Source organism: Rhincodon typus, chromosome 7 (assembly GCF_021869965.1).
Source record: "Rhincodon typus isolate 14 chromosome 7, sRhiTyp1.1, whole genome shotgun sequence".
NCBI lineage: Eukaryota > Metazoa > Chordata > Chondrichthyes > Orectolobiformes > Rhincodontidae > Rhincodon > Rhincodon typus.
The window spans coordinates 96,688,749-96,711,617 of NC_063338.1; the positions used below are offsets into that span (position 1 = coordinate 96,688,749).

The 22,869-nt window shown below is 43.0% G+C and overlaps 1 long non-coding RNA gene across 18 annotated transcripts in view; it reads right to left on the reverse strand.

Annotated features, from left to right (window-relative positions):
• LOC125483442 overlaps positions 1–22,869 on the reverse strand; it is a 102,656-nt gene that overhangs the window by 60,345 nt on the left and 19,442 nt on the right. For 15 of the 18 annotated variants that reach the window (XR_007262384.1, XR_007262383.1, XR_007262387.1 and 12 more), the window contains one exon: positions 11,195–11,568. The exons of the other annotated variants lie outside the window; for them this stretch is intronic. This is a non-coding gene — a long non-coding RNA (uncharacterized LOC125483442). The remainder of the gene's footprint in view (positions 1–11,194; positions 11,569–22,869) is intronic. 18 annotated transcript variants of the gene reach the window in all.

Here is a 22,869-nt window from a genome sequence, read left to right on the forward strand (position 1 = left end):
CATCTGTCCTATATCTATCACCCCTCAATTTAAAGCTATGTCCCCTCATGCAAGCCATCACCATCTGAGGAAAAAGGCTCTTGCTGTCCACCCTATCTAATCCTCTGATCATCTTGTATGTCTCTATGAAGTCACCTCTTAACCTTCTTCTCTCTAACGAAAACAGCCTCAAGTCCCTCAGCCTTTCCTCATAAGACCCACCCACTATACCAGGCAACAACCTGGTAAATCTCCTCTGCACCCTTTCCAATGCTTCCACATCCTTCCTATAATGCGGTGACCAGAACTGTACGCAATACTCCAAGTGCGGCCGCATCACAGTTTTGTACAGCTGCAACATGACCTCATGGCTCCGAAACTCAATCCCTCTACCAATAAAACCTAACACACCGTACGCCTTCTTAACAACCCTACCAACCTGGGTGGCAACTTTTAGGGATCGATGCACATGAACACCGAGATCTCTCTGCTCATCCACACTACCAAGAATCTTACCATTAGCCCAGTACTCTGTACTCCTGTTACTCCTTCCAAAGTGAATCACCTCACACTTTTCCGCATTAAACTCCATTTGCCACCTCTCAGCCCAGCTCTGCAGCTTATCTATGTCCCTCTGTAACCTGCAACATCCTTCCGCACTATCCACAACTCCACCAACTTTAGTGTCATCCCCAAATTTACTAACCCATCCTTCTACGCCCTCATCCAGGTCATTTATAAAAATGACAAACAGCAGTGGCCCCAAAACAGATCCTTGAAGTACACCACTAGTAACTGAACTCCAGGATGAACATTTCCCATCAACCACCACCCTCTGTCTTCTTACAGCTAGCCAATTTCTGATCCAAACCCCTAAATCACCCTCAATCCCATGCCTCCGTATTTTCTGCAATAGCCTACCATGGGGAACCTTATCAAACGCTTTACTGAAATCCATATACACCACATCAACCGCTTTACCCTCATCCACCTGTTTGGTCACCTTCTCAAAGAACTCAATAAGGTTTGTGAGGCATGACCTACTCTTCACAAAACCGTGTTGACTATCCCTAATCAAATTATTCCTTTCTAGATGATTATAAATCCTATCTCTTATAATCCTTTCCAACACTTTACCCACAACCGAAGTAAGGCTCACTGGTCTATAATTACCAGGGTTGTCTCTACTCCCCTTCTTGAACAAGGGGACAACATTTGCTATCCTCCAGTCTTCTGGCACTATTCCTGAAGACAATGACGACATAAAGATCAAAGTCAAAGGCTCTGCAATCTCCTCTCCAGCTTCCCAGAGAATCCTAGGATAAATCCCATCCGGCCCAGGGGACTTATCTATTTTCACATTTTCCAGAATTGCTAACACCTCCTCCTTATGAACCTCAATCCCGTCTAGTCTAATAGACTGTATCTCAGTATTCTCCAGTATTGAGGCACGCTGCCTGATTTTTCTTTGGAACCGGGATTATAGTATTCTTTTTGAATCAGTTGGGAATCTCACATCATAGTACAGAGAGGTTAATGATGTTTGCGAATATGCGCACCAGCTGGTCAGTTCAGAATCTGAGTTCATGGCCAAGGACTCTTTCTGGGTTAGTGACCTTCCATGGGTTCACCCTCAAGAAGGCCAATCTGATGTCTGCAATGGTGACTGTGGGTATGTGTAGGAGCTTAACTGCTATCTCAGACCAGCAATGAACAACATTCTGTACTGGATCCTCACACTCCAGTTCCTGCTTCTAAGCTGGGAGAAGGAGAACAGCCCAATGGTCTGAATTAGCAAAATGCCAGCAGGGGATGGAGTGGTAGGCATCTTTGATGATTGTGTAACAATGGTCCAGGGTGTTTATGCCCTCCGTTAGGCCAGAAGTCATTTGGTGGTATTTTGGTAGCACACTCTTGAGGTTGGTCTGGTTGAAGTCACCAGTTATGATGAAGTATTCCGTCTCAAGGCGATATGTAGCGGTGTACATGTCATCAAGTGTACCCTTCATTTCCACATTGGGTGGGACGTGAACTGGTCTTAGGATAGGAAAAGTAAACCCCCGCTACATGTAGTAGGGACAGCACTTCACCATTTGATATTCCAGGTCCTGGGAGCAGTAAGTTGTCAGGGTTGTTATGTTCGAGCACCAAGAGGTGTGGATCAGGAGGCAGACCTCACCACCCTTTGCCTTCCCTGAGTACACTGAGTGGCCCATCCGGTGGATTGAGAAGTCCTCAGGTTGTAAAGCACAGTCAGGTGAAGCAGGAGTGGGCCATGTCTCTGTAAAACAGAGAACACAGCAGTCTCTCCATTCCCTTTGGGAGGTGAGACTAGCTTTAAGTTCATCCAGCTTGTTTTCAATAGCTTAGATGTTTGCCAGGAGTATGCTGGGGGGCTGGGGCGGACATGAATCTGCGCTGTCTCAGTCTTGCCTGCAGGCCAATGTATCTCCTAGATAAGTAACTGCTTTTGGAATTTCCCTTTCTGTTTCCTTATTGGTTCTGGGGCTAAAACAGTGATACGTTATTAGGATGGTTGCACTTGTTGAACAAAGAGAAATTTGGAGAAGTAATCTGTCACAAGTTTGTAATCTCCATAGACTATGAATAAATTAGCTGCTATTTTCATCTAAGGAGTGGATGGAACATCATGGAAGTGTTGATATGTTTGGCAGGTCTGACATACATTTGTGAGTTGTTGAATGCCCTAATTGAACCCTGGCCAGTATATAGACTGACCTGCTAACTGTCTTGAGTGTATAACATTGCATGTCCCTGATGTAACACAGTGATGACATTGTAATATTTTTGGTGTTAGGACTGGCTTGCCTTTGAAAATCATTTTGTGATAGAACCAGTTTGTCTCTACGGCCAAAATGATAGAACATTCACAGGAATTTCTTTCATAATCTCGGACCATGTCTGCACAATGACCTTTCGAACTTTTGTAGTTGCTCATCTTCAACGTGATTGCAACTGTTCCTACTGGATCTGGAACAATTGAAAATTTCTTCAATCTTTAAGTCTAGAGCGTCAATGTGTAGTTCAAGAGGAATGCTCTAGATGAAATTTACACTGCTAAAAGTGCACTTGAGGCAGAATACCCTGAGGCTTTATTCAGTGACTTCAACAAGGCCATCCTCAAGAGGGTGCAACCAAAACACCATCAACAAGTCTCCTGTGCCACCAGGGGGCCAAACATCCTTGACCATTGCTACACAACCATCAAAGATGCCTACCACTCCATACCCTGTGCACACTTTGGAAAACCAGATCACAAGCCGATTTACAAGCCGAAGTTGAAACGTGAGGACCCGATACAGAAGGTAGGACAGTGCTGGTCTGAGGCAGTGGAAGAGTTTCTATGGGACTGCTTGGAATACGGGTCCATATTCAAGAATTCAGTGGCGAACCTAGATGAGTATGCCACCACCATCATGAACGTCATTAGCAAGTGCATAGAGCACAGTATGCCAAAGAAGTCAATCTGGGTGTTCCCCAACTGGCATCCATGAATGAACTGGGAAAACCATTGCCTACTGAAGACCAGGCGTGTGACGAGTCAGACAACCCAGATGATTACAGGAAATCCAGATACGAGCTCTGTAAGGCCATTGGAGATGCCAAGAGGCAATATCGGACTAAGCTAGAGACACAAACTAACCACACACATACGCCCGGTGTCTGTGGCAAGGCCTACATGAAATAACAGGCTACAAAATGAAGCAGAACAGAACAGGGGATAAAAACACATCCCTTCCTGATGCGCTCAATGATTTTTATACTTGGTTCGAGCAGAATGCCAGTTAAATGATGTCACTTGCTCTGACAGCTCTGGACACAGTTGTTCCCTCAGTTACCGCTGCAGATATCAGATCGGCCTTCTTGAGACTGAACCCAAGGAAAGCGACTGGCCCAGACTGAGTCCCTGGCCATACGCTCAGATCCTGTGTGGACCAGCTGCAGGACACCTTTAACCTCTCTTTGTTACAATCTCCGCACTTGCTTCGAGAAGACTACCATCACCCCAGTACCAAAGAAAAGACATGCAATGTGCTTGAACAATTATTGGCCAGTGGCTCCGACCCATATAACAATGAAATGCTTTGAGATGTTCATCATGGCTCACATCAACTCCAGCCTCCCAGCCTGCCTTGATCCTCTGCAATTTGATGACCAGCGCAATAGGTCCATGGCAGACGCCCATTTCCCTGGCCCTACACTCATCGCTGGAACATCTGGATAATAAGGATACCTACATTAGGCTTCTATTTATCGTCTACAGCTCCGCCTTCAACACTATAATCCCAACCAAACTAATCTCCAAATTCCAAGACCTAGATCTTGGCTCCACTCTCTGTAACTGGATCCTGAACTTCCTGACCGATAGACTGCAATCAGTGAGGACCGACAACAGCACCTCCTCCACGATAATCCTCAAAACTGGCACTCCACAAGGATGTGTACACAGCCCCCTCCTGTACGCCCTGTACACTTGTAACTGTGTGGCTAAATTTCACCAAACTCCATCTACAAGTTCGCTGATGACACCATCACTGCAGGCTGGATATCAAACAATGACAAGACAGAATACAGGAAGGACATAGAATGCTTGATGTAGAGCAGATATAACAATCTCTCCCTCAATGTCAGCAAAACTGAAGAGCTGATCACCGACTTCAGGAAGCAAGGAGGAGGACACATCCGTGTCTACCTCAATGAAGCTGGGTTGGAGGTGATTGAGAACATCAAAGTTCCTAGGAGTGACAATAACCAACAATCTGTCCTGGACCTGCCAGGTTGATGCGATGATCAAGAAGGCACAGCAACGCCTCTTCTTCCTCAGGAGGCTAAGGAAATTCAGCATGTCCATAAGGTCCCTCACCAACCTTTATAGATGCACCACAGAAAGCTTTCTATCAGGATGCATCACGGAATGATACACCAATTGCTCTGCCCAGGACCGGAAGAAACTATAGAAAGTTGTGAAAACAGCCCAGACCATTACAGAAGCCAACCTCCCATGCATTGACTCCACATATACTTCTTGATGCTGCAGAAAAGCAGCCAACATTATCAAAGACCCCTCCCACCCCAGTTATAATCTCTTCCAACCTCTTCTGTCAGGCAGAAGATACAAAAGCTCAAACACATGTGCCAACAGGTTCAAGAACAGCTTTTTCCCCGCTAATATTAGACTGCTGTATGGATCTCAAAAATTTCAAATCCAATGTTGATTTTGGATTACAGCCGTACCTTTGTATGCCTCACTCTGTTCAATCACCCTACGATCTGTATGTCATGATCTGTCTGTACTGCATGCAAAACAAAACTTTTCATTGTACTTAGGTATGTGACAATAATAAATCAAATCAACTCAAATCAAATGTCTTGTTGGACAATCAAATGTGTTGGACAATCTGCTCATGGCCTCAGTCGTAATCATCATGTTACCTGTCTGGTTTCTATCATCAAAGTCATATCTTTGTGCATCAACAAGTAAACACTGTAAATGTAGGAAGGCACGCATTAATGGTTTCTAGTAGATCATTTCTAATGTCTTACGATCTGTTTCAATAATGAATTTATTGCTGAATATGTAGGTGGATAATTGAATGATGCCAAATACCAGAGCAAATGTCTTAGGCTCCATATTGCCTATTGCTTTACACAAATGGCCAGAATTTTGAACCAAAAGCCAGAAGATTTTCATCTTGCAAAAGACAGAAGCCTTGTTTATTTGTAATTCATCTGAGTCCAGAATCATTCTTTCGGGGGTTGTAAGATTGCAGACAGCCAGATTTTACTGATAGAACCTACATGGGAGAATTGAAGGTGGTCATTTTGTCACATAAAGTGACGTCCTCTTGAGCAAATCTCCCAGGAAGATTACTTTTTCTTGAAGTTGGGAATATATGATGACAGGAGGTTAAACATTTTGAGGAAATGTTGTAGATCATCTTTATTCTGCGGGGTCAGAGTTTGTTTATTGTCCTCGATCTTATCCATCTTAACTTGGGATAGATTTATTAAGGATTTTGAGGCTGATGTTGACCTGGCCCTTTGTGTCATTGTGCTAGTGCCATTAGCTGGTAAAGATTGTGGTCATTCTCTGACCGATAACCATGAAATCACCAAGTTTGCAAACAGTCAGGTGCACTCTCAGTCACCCTGCCCGTGGGCTGCTCAATACATCTTGGCTTACTGATAGCCCAAATGATAACTATCAGAGACAATACAGTCAACTTGACAAACTAAGTGTAATGAACCCCTGGAATTCTCCAGTAAATGGATAGACTAGTAGCCATGCTTGATATATAGTTTCAAAAAGAACCTGAATCTGGCAAATTTAGGATCAAATTATCTGGTTTCTATTGGGACGCCTGTTCAGAGTAAAACCTGACACATAGGAAGATGGTTGTTACTGTTGGAGGTCAATCATCTCAGCTCCAGGACATCTTTGCAGGAGTTCCTCAGGGTAGTGTCCTAGGCCCAACCATCTTCAGCTGCTTCATCAATGACCTTCCCTCCATCATAAGGTCAGAAGTGGGGATGTTCGCCGATGATTGCACAATGTTCAGCACCATTCGTGACTCCTCAGATACTGAAGCAGTCCATGTTCAAATGCAACAAGATCTGAATGATATCCAGCATTGAGTGGAAAGTGGCAAGTTACATTCGTACCATACAAGTGCCAGGTAATGACTATCTCCAATAAGAGGCGATATAACCACCTCCCTTCGACATTCAATTACATTAACATCACTGTTCCCCCATTATTAAAATCCTGAATGTTACCATTGACCAGAAACTAACTGGACTCGCCATATAAATACAGTGGCTACAAGAGCAAATCAGAGGCTGGGAACATTGCAGTGATCAGCTCACCTCCTGACTGCCCAAAGCCAGTCCACCATCCACAAGGCACAAGTCAGGAGTGTGTTGAAATATTTCCCACTAGTCTGGATGAGTGCAGCCCCAACCACACTCAAGAAGCTCAAAGACTCTCAATCCTCTGAGAGAACAATTCCTCCTCATCTCAGTCTTAAATTGATGCACCTTTATTCTGAGACTGTGCCCTCTGGTCCTAGACACTTCCATGAAGGGAAACATCCTCTCAGCATTTACCCTGTCAAGTTCCTTAAGATCTGATATGTTTCAATGAGATCACCTCTCATTCTCCTAAACTCCAGTGACTAGAGTCCCAATCAGATCACGTTTTGCTCATAAGACAATCCCTCCTTACCAGGGATCATCCTAGTGAGCCTTTTCAGAACAGCCTCCAATGAAATTATATCTTTCCTGAAATAAGGGGACCAAAACTGCTTACATGTGCTCCAGATGAGGTCTTAACAGTACCATGTACGGTGCCATAGGACTTCCTTCTTCTCATACTGCAACTCCCTTGAAATAAGGGCCAACATTCCATTAGCCTTCCTGATTACCCGCTGCTCCCTGTGTACTAGCTTTCTGTGTTTCATGCTCAAGTACCCTCCGAGTCCCTCTGTGTTTCAGCTTTCTGCAGTTTTTCTCCATTTACATAATACCATTCGTTTGTTCTCCCTTCCAAAATGAGCAACTTCACATTTTCCCACATTATACTCCATTTACCAACTGTTTGCCACTTACTTAACCTATCAGTATTTCTCCATAAGCTGTTTATATTTTTCTCGCAACCTTCCTTTCTGCCTATTTTTGAGTCATCTGCATGTTTGTCTGTAATACATTTACTTCTTTCCTCCAAGTCATCAATATATTGATTGATTGATTGTCACAGGGATTTAAGGTTTTGGGGTGAAAGTGGGACAATAGAGTTGAGAAAGTTATCAGCCATGACTGAATGGCGGAGCAGACTCGATGGGCTGAATGGCCTAATTTCTGCTCCTATGTCTTATGGTCTTATGGTCTTATATATTGTAAACAATTTCAGTCCTAGCATTGATCTCTATGGAACCCCACTGTTCACATGTCACCAACCTGCAACAGAAACCACTGGCCTTTTTCCTGCCCATAGCCAATTCTCTAACCATGTCAACGTACTATCTCCAACACCGTGGGCTCTTATGACTTAACCTTTTGTAAAGTATTTTGTCGAACACATTCTGGAAGCCCATATACAACACATCTACTGGATCCCTTCTATCCACTCTGACTGAGACTTCCTCAAGAAACCCAAGTAAATTAGTCTGACACAATCTCCCTTTCATGAAACCATGCTGACTCTGCTTGATTAGATTATGATTTTCCAAATGTTCTGCTATAATTTCCTTAATAATTGATTTCAATACTTTTCCAACATGGACAGTACTTTCTTAGGTATTTCTGTTTCAGGGTGCACAATGATAAAAAATGGACAGTAGCGTGTGTGTTGATTTTAGCTTTTAAGTTTGGTTGATTTGCCTTTTCAGGATCTATGATATTAATGGTTGTAATTGTTTGTAATTGCCTTGTACTGTGGACGTAGCGTGTGAGGTTGATGATATGGCATCTTTCCAAAACCAGACATGGATTCATGAAAGGGAATTCATGTCTGACTAACTTACTGGAGGTTCTTGAGAAAATCTCCACCAGAGTGTATTGAAGGGAACTAGCAGATGAACAGCATAATCATCATCTTCTGAAATTTGCATTTTCTTCTGTTGACTATGCACTGCATCAATGAGTTTCATAGAATCCCTACAGTGTAGAAACAGGCCATTTGGCCCAACAAGTCCACACTGCCCTTCTGAAGAGCATCCCACTCAGAGCCATCCCCTTACCCTTTCCCTGTAACTCTGTATTTCCCATTTCTAATCCACCTAACTTACATACCCATGGACACTATGAGCAATTTAGCATGGTCAATCCACTTCACCTGCACATCTTTGGACTGTGGGAAGAAACCGGAGCACCTGGAGGAAACCCACGCAGACACGGGGAGAATGTGCAAACTCCACACAGACAGTCTCCCGAGGGTGGAATTGAATCCAGGTCCATGGCACTGAGGCAGCAGTGCTAACATTTTATCTTTGTCTTTGTGCACCTTCTTAATACTCCCCTACTGCTGGTGTTGTGGTATCATACAGTCTTTTTGATCACCTGTGTTTTGTTCTGAGGTCCGCTTCTAAAACCTGTAATTGCTTTTATGGCTTTTTGCTTCCATTCATCTTCAAATAATGTCTCAATGGTATGGCCCATTTCCTTGACCAGAGGATCCTTCCTGAAGGTTTTAACTGGCGTAGATGTGATTGCCAATTTAGTGAATATCTGAAAGAGGTTTTCTTCGGAGAAACCACACTGATGCCCTTTGCTGAAGTATCTTCTGAAAAACCGGTCGATAGGTTTGTGGATATTTGTTAGAATCTATTTATCCTGAAGTAAATTCTTACCTTAAGTTTGTCATAGAGTTGTAGTCATACAGTTATACAGCATGGAAACAGACCCTTCGGTCTAACCAGTCCATGACGACCATAATCCCAAACTAAACTAGTCCCACCTGCCTGTGCTTGGCCCATTTCTCTCTGAACCTTTCTTATTCATGTGCTTACCTAAATGTTTTTTAACTGTTGTAACTGTACCCACACCTTCCATTCACCTTATCTATACCCCTCATGATTTTATAAACCTCTATGAGGTCACCCTGCAACCTTCCATGCACTGGTGACAATAGTCCCAGTCTTTCCAGCTTCTCCCTGTAACTCAAACCTTCCATTCCTGGCAACACCCTGGTAAATCTCTTCTGGACCCCTTCCAGCTTGGTGATACCCTTCCTATAACAGGACTACCAGAACTAGACACAATGCTCAGAAGATGCCTCACCAATGTCCTGTTCAACATTAACATGACTTCCCAACTTGTACACTGAAAGGTCTGAACAATGAAGGAAAGGGGGCTAAATGCCTTCTTAACCAGCCTGCCTACATGTGACACAAACTTTAAAGAATTACATCCCTGAACCTCTATGTCTCTCTCCTCTACAACACTGCCCAAGGCATTTGATTATATAAGTCCTGCCATAGTTTGTTTTACCAAAATGCAATTGCACACATTTATCCAAATTAAACTCCATTTGCTACTCCTCAGCCCATTCACCCAATTATCAAGATCTCTTTGTAATCTTAGATAACCTTCCTCACTGTCCACTATACCACCCATTTTGGCATCATCCTCAAATTTAATAATCATGCCTTCTATATTCTTATTTAGATCATTTATATAAATTACAATCAAAAGCAGACCAAGGACCAATCCTTGTTGAACACTACTGGTAACAGGCCTCTAGTCTTTAAAAAAAACCCTCCAACACCATTCTCCAATAGGCAAGCTCACTCTGAATCCCATGTGATAAATAGTCTTGTAGTACTTTCCAAATCTTTTCTGTAAGTTTCTGATTGCCCGCAAAGATCAGCTGTATTAATTTTTTGATGCACCCCTGTGTAGATGACGAGCAAGATTTTCAGAGATCTCTTCTCAGGATCATTTGTTACTTGTTTTTTTAAAATAGAGCTGCATACACTATTTGTTCAGCGGAAGAGTCATTGGCTGTCCAGTTTAATGTTGGCCTTCCAATTCTTGTTGAAAGTATTTGATTTTATTTTAGAAGTAGAGAGCAAGTTTTGTTTGTTCTTTTCTTTCTTTTACTTATTTTGCTTTCTCTATACATTAATTTTCCCCTTTTCTTTGATTTGATTTGATTTATTATTGTCACATGTACCCAGGTGCAGCGAAAAGATTTGTTTTGCTTGCAGCACAGCAAATCATAATATACAAAGGCACAAAGACCATTGGGTGATTGAACAGAGTGAGGAAAACAAAGTTATGGCAGCAAAGGTGTACAAAAAGTAAGATCAACTTTAGATTTGAAATTTTTCCTTCTGTTTTACTTTATTTTTGTTATTGCTGCACCTTCACTGGGCTTTCATCATTTTAGATACTGCTCCCTTAAGAAACACAGGCATATAGTACTGGATTTCTGCCACTGGATGGAATCTGCACCAAACATGGAATGATGATGCCAAGCATGCTTCCATCTATTTTCGTGCCATTGGAGAGACAATTTCTGTTCTTAGGCAAGCCTTGGCTTTTTCACATTTTAAAAATTATAGTTCATTCAGGAGAGCCATGATATTTCTGTAATAAGCTTTCTAACTTTTTAAAATCTTTTAAAACAGAAAGCAGGTGTTTTTTTCTTATATAAAGAGAAATGGGTCTTCTATCTTTACATAAAGATACTCACAGACAGCCAGCTGGAACAAAGAGTGGGGGCGTAGTTTCCTGGCGTCTTCCTCCTTGCCTCCCCCCTTCCTCATCATCCTCCCGAGATGGTATCCATCTGGCTGGTGGTAATTGCTGAGTCCTCCTAACACTGAGGTTATGGGCAGCAGGGCAGACCATCATGACCTTCCACTGAAATTCTGTCAAGAGTCTCGTTGTCACTGGTTCAGCTCATAGAACCATCACTTAAGGATGCTGATTATTTGCTCCATTATATCTGTGTGGCTCTCATTGTAAGCAGTTGTACTTGTGTGTTTGGGTGATAGACAGGCATTGTCGGTCATGGTAGGGAAGGCCTCGTCTCCAAGCAGTGCATGTCTGGTCCTTCATGATGGCCTGAAAATAGCAAGAATCACAGAATATCTCACAGAGACAACATCATGGCAGCTGCATCATAGCAGGCAGTCATCAACATTATAGTTTAATTATTGTTGCACACTAACTTCGCATTCATCAAGTGGAGGACTTTGTAGTTTCTGTACTGCTCCCCATTGATGTAGCAGTGCAAGCAGAGCTATGTGTGCAGTTTAGAGCTCCATTCACCATTGGAATCATGTTAGCTTCGCAAAGCCCTGTGGCCACTCATCTGCCTTCTCTCTGACACAGGTAGTAACCTAAAATTTTCTGCGTTAGCCTAAATGAAGAAACACATGAAGCTTGGAGTTGTTGGTTGGTTTGCTGAGCTGACTGGTTTCCATGCATGAAATCCGATGAATCAAACACCGCCTGATTCTGCAGACTACCCAAAGTACACAGACCTGACATCCCCTTCAGACCCATAGTTACCCTGCAGGACACACTGACACACAGGCGAGCCAAGGAGCTACAACAGAGACTAAAACACCTCACCAATGGATCGACCCACTCCATACACTCAGCACAGGAATTCCTGGACAACTTCAGGAACATAAAAATTGACAAGGAGGAAATGATGGTGTCCTTTGACGCTACAGCATTATTCACCTCTATTGACATGACACTAGCAAAGTAGAAACTGGTCGCATTACTGGGCAATCCAAAAACACAAACCTCCAACGAAACCATCAACAAGGACTAGATGCTGAAATTACTAGACCTATGCCTTATGACACACTTCACTTTCAATGGCCAGGTATATGAACAAATTAATGGAACAACAATCAACTCCCCTTTGCATGAAAACCAGTCAGCTCGGTGCATCAACCAACAATTCCAACTGCAACCTGAGTTACAGATCTTCGTTAAAACATTAAACACATGAAGCTTGCTTTGTTGAGAAAAAGATTAAACGAATAGATTATGACCTAATGATTAGAAAGGTTGCTGGTCTTAATGAAGCAACAGTAATTGGCTAAACTGTCACAGTATGTTTGAAAGGCTGAAGTCCTATCAAAAATAGACCAGGACTTCAGATGTGGACTACTTATCACCTAAATAGAGGGTGCTTGATCACAGGATTGTGTTGTGTGAATTGGATGACATTTGATTAAGAAAATGGAAGTTTCATCCTAATATAACCTGATTTAGACCAAGCTTTGGTTAAACTCTGTTTAATAAATCTTGTTCTCACCAATCACAACGGTTTAATATAAAAACAGAAAGTTGCTGGAGAAACTCAGCAGGTCTGGCAGCATCTGTAAAGACAGAAACAGGGTTAACGTTTTGAGTTGGGTATGAGTCCTCTTCAGGACTTCTCACGTCCTAACCCTGACTTTGATATTATTGGCTGCCTGAATCTCTCCACTCATCATCCACCCTGACCTATCTCCCTCTGAACTTGCTGCACGCCAGACTAACTCTGACTTTGTTATTAAAACAGGTCTCCAGCACTTCCTGTTTTTACTTCAGATCTCCAGAATCTGCAGTATTTTTTTTTCTACCCAGAAGTATTATCACACACAACTGAGTGCCTTCCCAGCACCAAATCCAGTGTAACTTAATTTTTGTATTTTCCTTTCATACCTACTTTTCTAATCAACCTGCTCAAAGTTGTTATTATACACTTATGGACCTGAGCCTCTTGTTCCAAGGGTAGGGACACTACCACTGTGCCACAAGAGGGCCCTTTTGTTTCTCTTTAAACTACTAACGACCACCAGCAAAACTTCCATGTAGACAATTAAGAACATGAGAACATAAGAACATAAGAACTAGGAGCAGGAGTAGGCCATCTGGCCCCTCGAGCCTGCCCCACCATTTAATAAGATCATGGCTGATCTTTTTGAGACTCAGCTCCACTTACCCACCCGCACACCATAATCCTTAATTCCTTTACTGTTCAAAAATTTATCTAGCCTTGCCTTAAAAACATTCCGAGGTAGCTTCAACTGCTTCCCTGGGCAGGGAATTCCACAGATTCACAACCCTTTGGGTGAAGAAGTTCCTCCTGACCTCAGTCCTACATCTGTTTCCCTTTATTTTGAGGCGATGCCCTCTAGTCCTAGTTTCACCTGCTAGCGGAAACAACCTCCCTGCCTCCACTTTATCTATTCCCTTCATAATCTTATATGTTTCTATAAGATCTCCCCTCATTCTTCTGAATTTCAAAGAGTATAATCCCAGTCTACACAGTCTGTCCTCATAATCCAACCCTCTCAACTCTGGAATCAGCCCAGTAAATCTTCTCTGCAACCCCTCCGTGCTAGTATATCCCTTCTCAAGTTAGGAGACCGAAACAGCACACAGTACTCCAGGTGTGGCCTCACCAGGATCCTATACAGCTGTAGCATAGCCTCCCTGTTTTTAAACTCCATCCCTCTAGCAATGGCAGACAAAATTCCATTTTCCTTTTTAATTACCTACTGCACCTGCAATCCTACTTTTAGCGATTCATGCACAAGGACACCCAAGTCTCTCTGCACAGCAGCGTGCTGCAATTTTTTTACCCTTTAAAACATAGTCCATTTTGCTGTTATTCCTACCAAAATGGATGACCTCACACTTATCAACATTTCAGTGTCGGCAGAGGGATAGAAATTGAATATTTACATTCAATGCCAGTTATAGGCAATGCAAACCATCAAAGGGAAGGAGGGGGTAGGGAAAGCAGGAAAGGACTAAACCAAAATGGACTTGGAGGGGAAATAAAGCACTATATACCCCACAGTGTCCACCTCTCTCTAAAAGCTATGGTGGACACCATGTGCTCCTTCTCCAAGGATGTCCAGTCATGAAAGTAACCATGGAAGAAGGTCAGATAGGCAGCAGAGATGACCCCCTCCTATGGTCTGCTGTCTGGACCTGTTTATATCCAGCCAGGCCAGGCCCAGGAGTAGATCTATGAGGAGTTCCTCCGATCTGCCCGCTCCCCTCCGCACCAAGTGCCCAAAAGTCAGGAGCGTGGGGCTGAAGTGCAACCAGGAATGCAACAAAAGATTTTTCAAATAACTGAAAAGGAAGTGCAAATGCCCACGACCAACATAAAAATGGCCCATGGACTTTATGGCACTGCAAAATACACAGCTTGTCTGGGAGCCCGTGAACCGCTGTAATCTGCAGTTATAAGGTGCAACACCCTCCACACCGCGTCACTGATGGAAAACAGGAGGACTCCTGTGGAGTGAGCCCTCCACTGGGGATCCCTGCCAACTGATGGCAAATAAGCATGCCCAAGACATGTCTGGGCAATGGACATAGGAGGATGGTATGCCTATACAAATAGCAACTCTTTGTGAGAAGGAAAGACACACTACTCATAATCAAGAGGCAGCTCAGGTTGTGGGGTGCATGGTCCTGACTGAGGTTCAGGACTATGGGGCCAATGTGAACATAAGAACATAAGAAATAGGAGCAGGAGTAGGCCGTCCGGCTCTTCGAGCCTGCTCCGCCATTCAATAAAATCATGGCTGATCTTTTCGTGGACTCAGATCCATTTACCCGCGTTCTCACTGTATCCCTTAATTCCTTTATTGTTCAAAAAAAAATCTACCTTATCTTTAAAAACGTCATCTGAATTGCGTCAACTACTCCACTGGGCAAGGAATTCCAGAGATTAACAACCCTCTGGGTGAAGAAGTTCCTTCTCAATTCAGTCCTAAATCTGCTCCCTCTAATCTTGAGGCTATGCCCTCTTGTCCTAGCTTCACCTGCCAGTGGAAACATCCTCTCTACTTCCCTCTCTACTTCTATCTTATCTATTCCCTTCATAATTTTATATGTTTCTATAAGATCCCCCCTCAATCTTCTGAATTCCAATGAATATAATCCCAATCTACTCAGTCTCTCCTCATAAGCCAACCCCCTCAACTCCGGAATCAACCTAGTGAACCTCCTTTGCACCCCCTCCAGTGCCAGTACATCCTTTCTCAAGTAAGGAGACCAAAACTGCACGCAGTACTCTAGGTGTGGCCTCACCAGCACCTTGTACAGCTGCAACATAACCTCTCTGCTTTTAATCTCAATCCCTTTAACAATGAAGGACAAAATTCCATTTGCCTTCCTAATTACTTGTTGTACCTGCACATCTACCTTCTGTGATTCATGCACAAGGACACCCAGGTCCCTCTGCGTAGCAGCATGCTGCAACTTTTTACCATTCAAGTAATAATCCTTTTTACTATAACTCCTACCAAAATGTATGACTTCACATTTATTTACATTGTATTCCATCTGCCAGACCTTTGCCCACTCACTCAATGTATCTATGTTCCTCTGCAAAGTTTCACAATCCTCTGCACCCTTTGCTCTGCCACTCATCTTAGTGTCATCTGCAAACTTTGACACCCTACACGTGGTCCCCAACTCCAAATCATCTATATAAATTGTAAATAATTGCGGTCCCAACACCAATCCCTGAGGCACACCACTAGTCACTGACTGCCAGCTAGAATAGCACTCATTTATCCCCACTCTTTGCTTCCTGTTAGTCAACCAATCCTCTATCCATGCTAATACTTTACCCTTAACGCCATGCATCCTTATCTTATGCCGTAGCCTCTTGTGCGGCACCTTGTCGAAGGCCTTTTGGAAATCTAGGTACACCACATCCACTGGGTCCCCATTGTCCACCCCCTCGTAATGTCTTCATAGAATTCCAAAAGATTTGTCAAGCATGACCTGCCCTTCATGAACCCATGCTGTGTCTGCCCAATGGGACAATTTCTATCAAGATGCCTTGCTATTTCTTCCTTGATAATAGACTCAAGGATCTTCCCCACTGCAGAGGTTAAGCTAACTGGACTATAATTCCACATCTTTTGTCATCTTTTTTAAACAGTGGCGTCACATTTGCTGTTTTCCAATCTGCTGGGACTGCCCCAGAATCCAGTGAATTTTGGAAAATTACTGCCAGTGCACCTGCTATTTCTCCCGCCATCTCTTTTAGTACCCTGGGATGCATTCCATCAGGGGCAGGAGACTTATCAATCCTTAGCTCCATTACCTTGCCCAACACTACCTCTTCCGTAATAATGATTGTTTCCAGGTCCTCACCTACCTTCGTCTCTTTGTCAATTACTGGCATGTTATTAGTGTCCTCCACTGTGAAGACCGATACAAAATACCTGTTCAATGCCTCGGCCATTTCATCATATCCCATAACTAAATTCCCCTTCTCATCCTCTAAGGGGCCAACGTTTACTTTAGCCACTCTTTTTCGTTTTATATATTTATAGAAACTTTTGCTGTCTGTCTTTATATTCTGTGCTAGTTTTTTCTCATGTTCTATCTTACTTTTCTTTGTAGCTCTTTTTGTGGCTTTCTGTTGACTTTTAACGTTTTCCCAATCTTCTAGTTTCATGCTGTTTTTGGCCACTTTGTATGCCTTCTCTTTCAATTTGATAGCCTCCCTTATTTCTTTAGACACCCATGGCAGATTACCCCTTTTCTTACAGTCCTTCCTTTTCATTGGAATATACTTTTGCTGAGCACTTTGAAAAATTGCTTTAAAAGTCCTCCACTGCTCGTCAACTGTCCCACCATAAAATCTTTGTTTCCAGTCTACTTTAGCCAAGTCCTCCCTCATTCTATTGTAGTTCCCCTTGTTCAAGCACAGGACCCTGGTATTGGATTTTATCTTCACACTCTCCATCTGTATTCTAAATTCAACCATACTGTGATCACTCCTTCCAAGAGGATCCCTAACTATGAGGTCATTAATTATTCCTGTCTCATTACACAGAACCAGATCTAGGATAGCTTGCTCCCTCGTTGGTTCCATCACGTACTGTTCAAGAAAACTATCACGGATACACTCAACGATTTCCTCCTCAAGGCTACCCTGACCGAGCTGGTTCGACCAATCTACGTGTAGGTTAAAATCCCCCATGATAATTGCCGTACCATTTTTACAGGCATTAGTTATTTCTTTGTTTATTGCCCGCCCCAATGTGATGTTATTATTTGGTGGCCTATAGACTATGCCTATCTGTGACTTTTTCCTCTTAGAATTTCTAATTTCCACCCAAATGGATTCAACCTCATTCTCCATAGAACCTATATCATCTCTCAGCGCCGCCCTGATGTCATCCTTGAATATCAGAGCTACACCACCTCCCTTACCTTCCTGTCTGTCCTTCCGAATAGTCTGGTACCCTTGGATATTTAACTCCCAGTCGTGACCATCCTGTAACCATGTCTCCGTAATGGCTAACAAATCATATTCATTCGCGATGATTTGTGCCGTTAACTCATCAACCTTGTTACGAATGCTATGAGCATTCAGGTAAAGTGCCTTTATGCTAGCTTTCTTACCCTCATGATTTCCAACATCTCTAATAATGTCTCCTGAGTTTTCCTTCCTTTTTGCTTCTTTCATAGTCTGCCTTGAACTTAAACCCTCCTGCACACATGCTAACCTGCTGCTTACCTTTTTATTTACCATCATACTCCTTGTCGTTTTCCCTTTCCCTTCCCCCCTAACTCACTAGTTTAAAGTCCTAGTGACCACCCTATTTATCCTTTTCACTAGAACACTGGTTCCAGATTGGTTCCGGTGGAGACCGTCCCATCGGTACAGATCCCTCCGGTTCCAAAACTGATGCCAATGTCCCATGAAATGGAACCCCACTTTCCCACACCACTCCCTTAGCCACGTGTTTACTTCCCTAATTTTCTTATCCCTAAGCCAACTTGCACGTGGCTTGGGCAGTAATCCGGAGATTATGACCCGCTGCCCAAATATATTCCCGGCAGCCCCCTGGTCTTCGCTGTCGCCTCTCCCTCTACTGCTGAAAAATAAAGGCCCAAATTCACGTCTGAGCAGGAGTACACACAGACAGGATTCCACGGCACACCTGAGCATCCTCGAACTGGTACATGATATCAGCTCCAAGTACTGCCATTTTCGGGTGATGGACGTCCACTGATGAGAATCTGCAGTGTTTTGCTTTGTTTTCGCAAAATGAATTTGACTGATTTTGATCAGCATTTCTCTCTTTTTCCTCAGTAATGATGGACCTGATTAGGTCATTGGGTTTTGAGCAAGTAAAATTTCACCATTTGTTGTAGAGCATTGAATGAGGAAATCCTCTTCAAACGTTGGCAATGAGCTGTACTTGTTTGCCAAAACAAATTTTGCAATTCTGTGTAAAATGTGATGAAAGATCAAAGCTGCTCGATGCAATGCATAAACGATTTGTGATCAGCCCAGTTGCTAAGAATTGTTTACCTGGTATTTCCACTCTATAATCATTATTCTCTCTGGACTTGAAATGTTAACTCAGCTTTTGTCCAACAAGGGCTGTTAAACCTGCTGAATTTTGCCAACAAATTCGTTGTCAAGCCTGAATGGGTTGCAAGGGTCAGTTTGGATCCATTGAAAGTATGTCAGAACAATCATAAATAATTTAGATAGCATCTTTAACGTAAAGCACGCCAAAGACCTTCACTGGAGAATTACCAAGACAATTTAATATGAGTCATAGAGTCTTGCAGCACAGAAACAGACCCTTCAGTCTAAGCAGTCCATGCTGAACATAATCCCAAACTAAACTAGTCCCACCGACCTCTGCCTGGCCCACATCCCTCCAAACATTTCTCACTCATGTACTTATCTAAATGTCTTTTAAACATTGTAAATGTACTCACACCCACCACTTCCTCTGGAAGCTCATTCCACTTTCTATGTAAAAAAACCATTTGTTGCAGAGTGTTCAGTGTCCCCATGTCTTTTTTAAATCTTTCTCCTCTCACCTTAAAATATGCCCCATAGTCACAGTATCTCTGAGGGAAAAGACACTTGCCATTCATTTTATCTATACCCCTCATGACTTTATAAACCTCTATAAAGTCAACCTACAAACTCCTACATGCCAGTGAAAAATGTTCCAGCCTATCCAGCCTCTCCCCATCATTCAAACCCTCCATTTCTGGCAACATTTTGGTAAATCTCTCTTGAACCCTCTCCAGTTTAGTAATATCCTTCCTATAACAGAGTCAAAGAAAGATTTAGAATTTGTGCATCATTGTGGATGACTTCATGATCCAGGTTCTTTATTTCACTGAGGGCACATTGCATTGTTTCAGCTTTTCATTTCGATATAAAGTATTGGAGGAGAATTGGATCAATTGGCCCATCGAGTCTGCTCTGCCATTCAGTCATGGATAATATGTTTTTCAAACCCATTCTCCTGCCTTCTCCCTGTAACCCATGATTCCCTTAATAATCAAGAACCTATCTATCTCTGTCTTAAATACATTGAATGACTTGGCCCCCCACAACCTTCTTTGGCATTGAGTTCCACAGATTCACCACCCTCTGGCTGAAGAAATTCCTCCTCACCCCGGTTCTAAAGGGTCGTCCCTTCACTTTGAAACTGTGCCTTCAGGTCCTGGACTCTGAAACATCTTTTCCACATCCACTCTATTCTCGCCTTTCAATATTCTGTAAGTTTCAATCAGAACCCCCTTCGTCCTTCTAAACTGCATCAAGTAGAAACCCTAAGTCTTCAACAAATACTCATCTGACAAGCCCTTCATCCCCATTCTAGTAAATCTTATCTGGACTCCCTCAAAAGCCAACATGTCCTTCTTTAGATATGGGGCCAAAACTGCACTGAATATTCTAAATGCCGTCATATCAGAGCCTTATACAGCCTCAGCAGTACATCTCTGCTCTTGTATTCTAGCCCTCTTCACATGAATGCTAACGTTGCATTTGCCTTCTAATTGCCAATTGAACCTCCATGTCAGCCGTATGCGAATCCTGAACTAGGACTTCAGGTCTTTGTGCTTCTTTGCGTCATCTGCAAACTAAACAACAAAGCCCTCAGTTGACTTGTCCTGATCATTAATGTATAACGTGAGTAGTTGTGGTCCCAACACTAACGCCTGCAGAACTCAACTAGTCACCAGCTGCCATCCTGAAAAGACCCCTTCATTCTTATTCTTTGCCTCTGCCACTCAGCCAATCCTCTATCCATGGCAGCGCCTTGCCCATAACACCATGGGCTCTTATCTTATTTAGCAGCCTCCTGTGGGGCACCCTATCAAAAGCCTTCTGGAAATCAAAATAGATCAGGTCCACTGAGTCTCCTTTGTCTAACTTGTTAGCTTCTCAAAGAATTCTAACAGATTAGTTGGGCATGACCCCGCCTTGTCGAAGCTGTGCTGACTTAGCCCTATTTTACCGTGTACTCCCAAGTAATGTGCAATCTCATCCTTCTTAATGAACTCCAAAATCTTACCAACGACAAAGGTCAGGCTAACCAACCCAAAATTTCCTGTCTTCTACCTCCCTCCCTTATTAAAGTGGGTGTTACATTAATCATTTTCCACTCCTCTGAGACCCTCCCTGACTCCAGATCATTACCAACACCCCTACAATCCCCTCAGCTCCTTCAGACCTCTGCGGGTGTCGTCCATCTTGTCCAGGTCCAACTCAGACCTTTCAGTTTCCCCAGCACCTTCTTCTTGGTGATGGCCACTACACTCACCTCTGCCCCCTGATTCTGTTGAAGCTTCTAGTGTCTTCCGCTGTGGAGACTGATGCAAAGTACCTATTCAGTTCCTCTGCCATTTCTTTGTTCCTCAGTGCTGCTTCTCCAGCCTCATTTTCCAGCAACCCAATGTGCACTCTTGCCTCTCTCTTATCTTTTATATGTTTAAAAAAACTCTTGCAATCTTCTTTCGTATTATTAGCTAGGGTACTCTCATATTTCATCTTCTTCCCCACATTGCATTTTAGACATTCTCCGACGGTTTTTAAAGTTTTTCCAATCCTCTGGCTTCCCACATTGTGTGCTTTTTCTTTTGCTTTTCTGCTGTCAAAGACTTCCTTTGTCAGCCAAGGTCGCCTCATCCTTCTCTTAAGTATGTTTCTCCTTCCTTGAGATGAATTTCTGCTGTGCATCCTGAATTACCCACAGAAACTCCGGACATTGCTGCTTCCCTATCTTCCTGTTAGTGTCCCCTTCCAATCAACTCTGGCCAGCTCCTCCCTCATGTTTTGTAGTTATCTTTATTCAACTGTAAAACTGTTATGTGTGATTTAAGATTCACCCTCTCATACTGCAGGGTGAATTCTATCATATTATGCCATTTCCCTCGAGGGGTTCCTTCACCCTCAGCTCCCTAATCGAGATTGTCTTATTACCCATCACCAAATGCAGAATTGCCTGTTTCCAAGTGAGTTCTACCACAAGCTGCTCAAAAACGCCACCTCTTACACACACAAATTCCTTTCCATTAAATCCACTACCATTCTGATTTTCTGAGTGCACCTGTGTATTGAATCCCCCTGATTCTTACAATAGTGCCTTGCTTACACGCATTTTCTATTTCCTGATTTATTCTCCTTCCCACATCCTGACTACTACGAGGAGCCTGTACACAACTCCTGGCATGGTCTTTTTCACTTAGCGATTCCTCAACTCTATCCACAAAGATTCTATGCTTTTCAGCTCTATACCACTTCTTCCTATCAACTTAATTTAATTCTTACTAACAACGTGACCCCACCCCATGCACATTCCTTTCAATAGGACACATATCCTTGGATATTTAGTTCCCAGCTCCGATTGCCTGCCAGCTACGTTTCTGTGATACCCACGACATTGTTCTTGCCAATTTCAAGTTATGTTACAAGCTCATTTACCTTGTTTCATATACTGCATGCATTCAAGTACAACAGACTCAGTCCTGTGTTGACTGACCCCTTCTCATGTTTGCCCCCTTACCTACTAATCCTGAAGTTAGATTCGTGACCCTTTCCATACTCTCTGTCCTATTACTTGTTTGAAAAACTTTAGTAACCTCTGACGAACCCTCCCCCACTTTCACATTTTCCATACTTTTCTATGCAATTGAATCTACTCCTTCCACTCCTCCCCGCACCATTTAGTTTAAAGCCCTATCCAGAGCCCTAATTATGCAATTTACCAGAACTCTGATCCCAGTATGATTCAGGTAGACTCCATCCCATCAGAACAGCTCCCTCCTTCCCAGTGCTGGTGCTAAAGTCTGATGAATTCAAAGCCATTTCTTCAAAACCAATCTTTCAGCTGTGCGTTTACCTCTTTAATCTTCTTGTGCCAATTAATTCATGGATCAGATAGTAATCCGGGAATCATCATCTTTTTGTTTCTGCTTTCTAATTTAGCACCTAGCTGCTTGTATTCCCTCAGCAGAACCTCTTTCCTCTTTCTACCCATATCGTTGGTACTTATGTGGACCCCAACAACTGGATCTTTCCTCTCCCACTACAAGTTCTTCTGCAGCCCA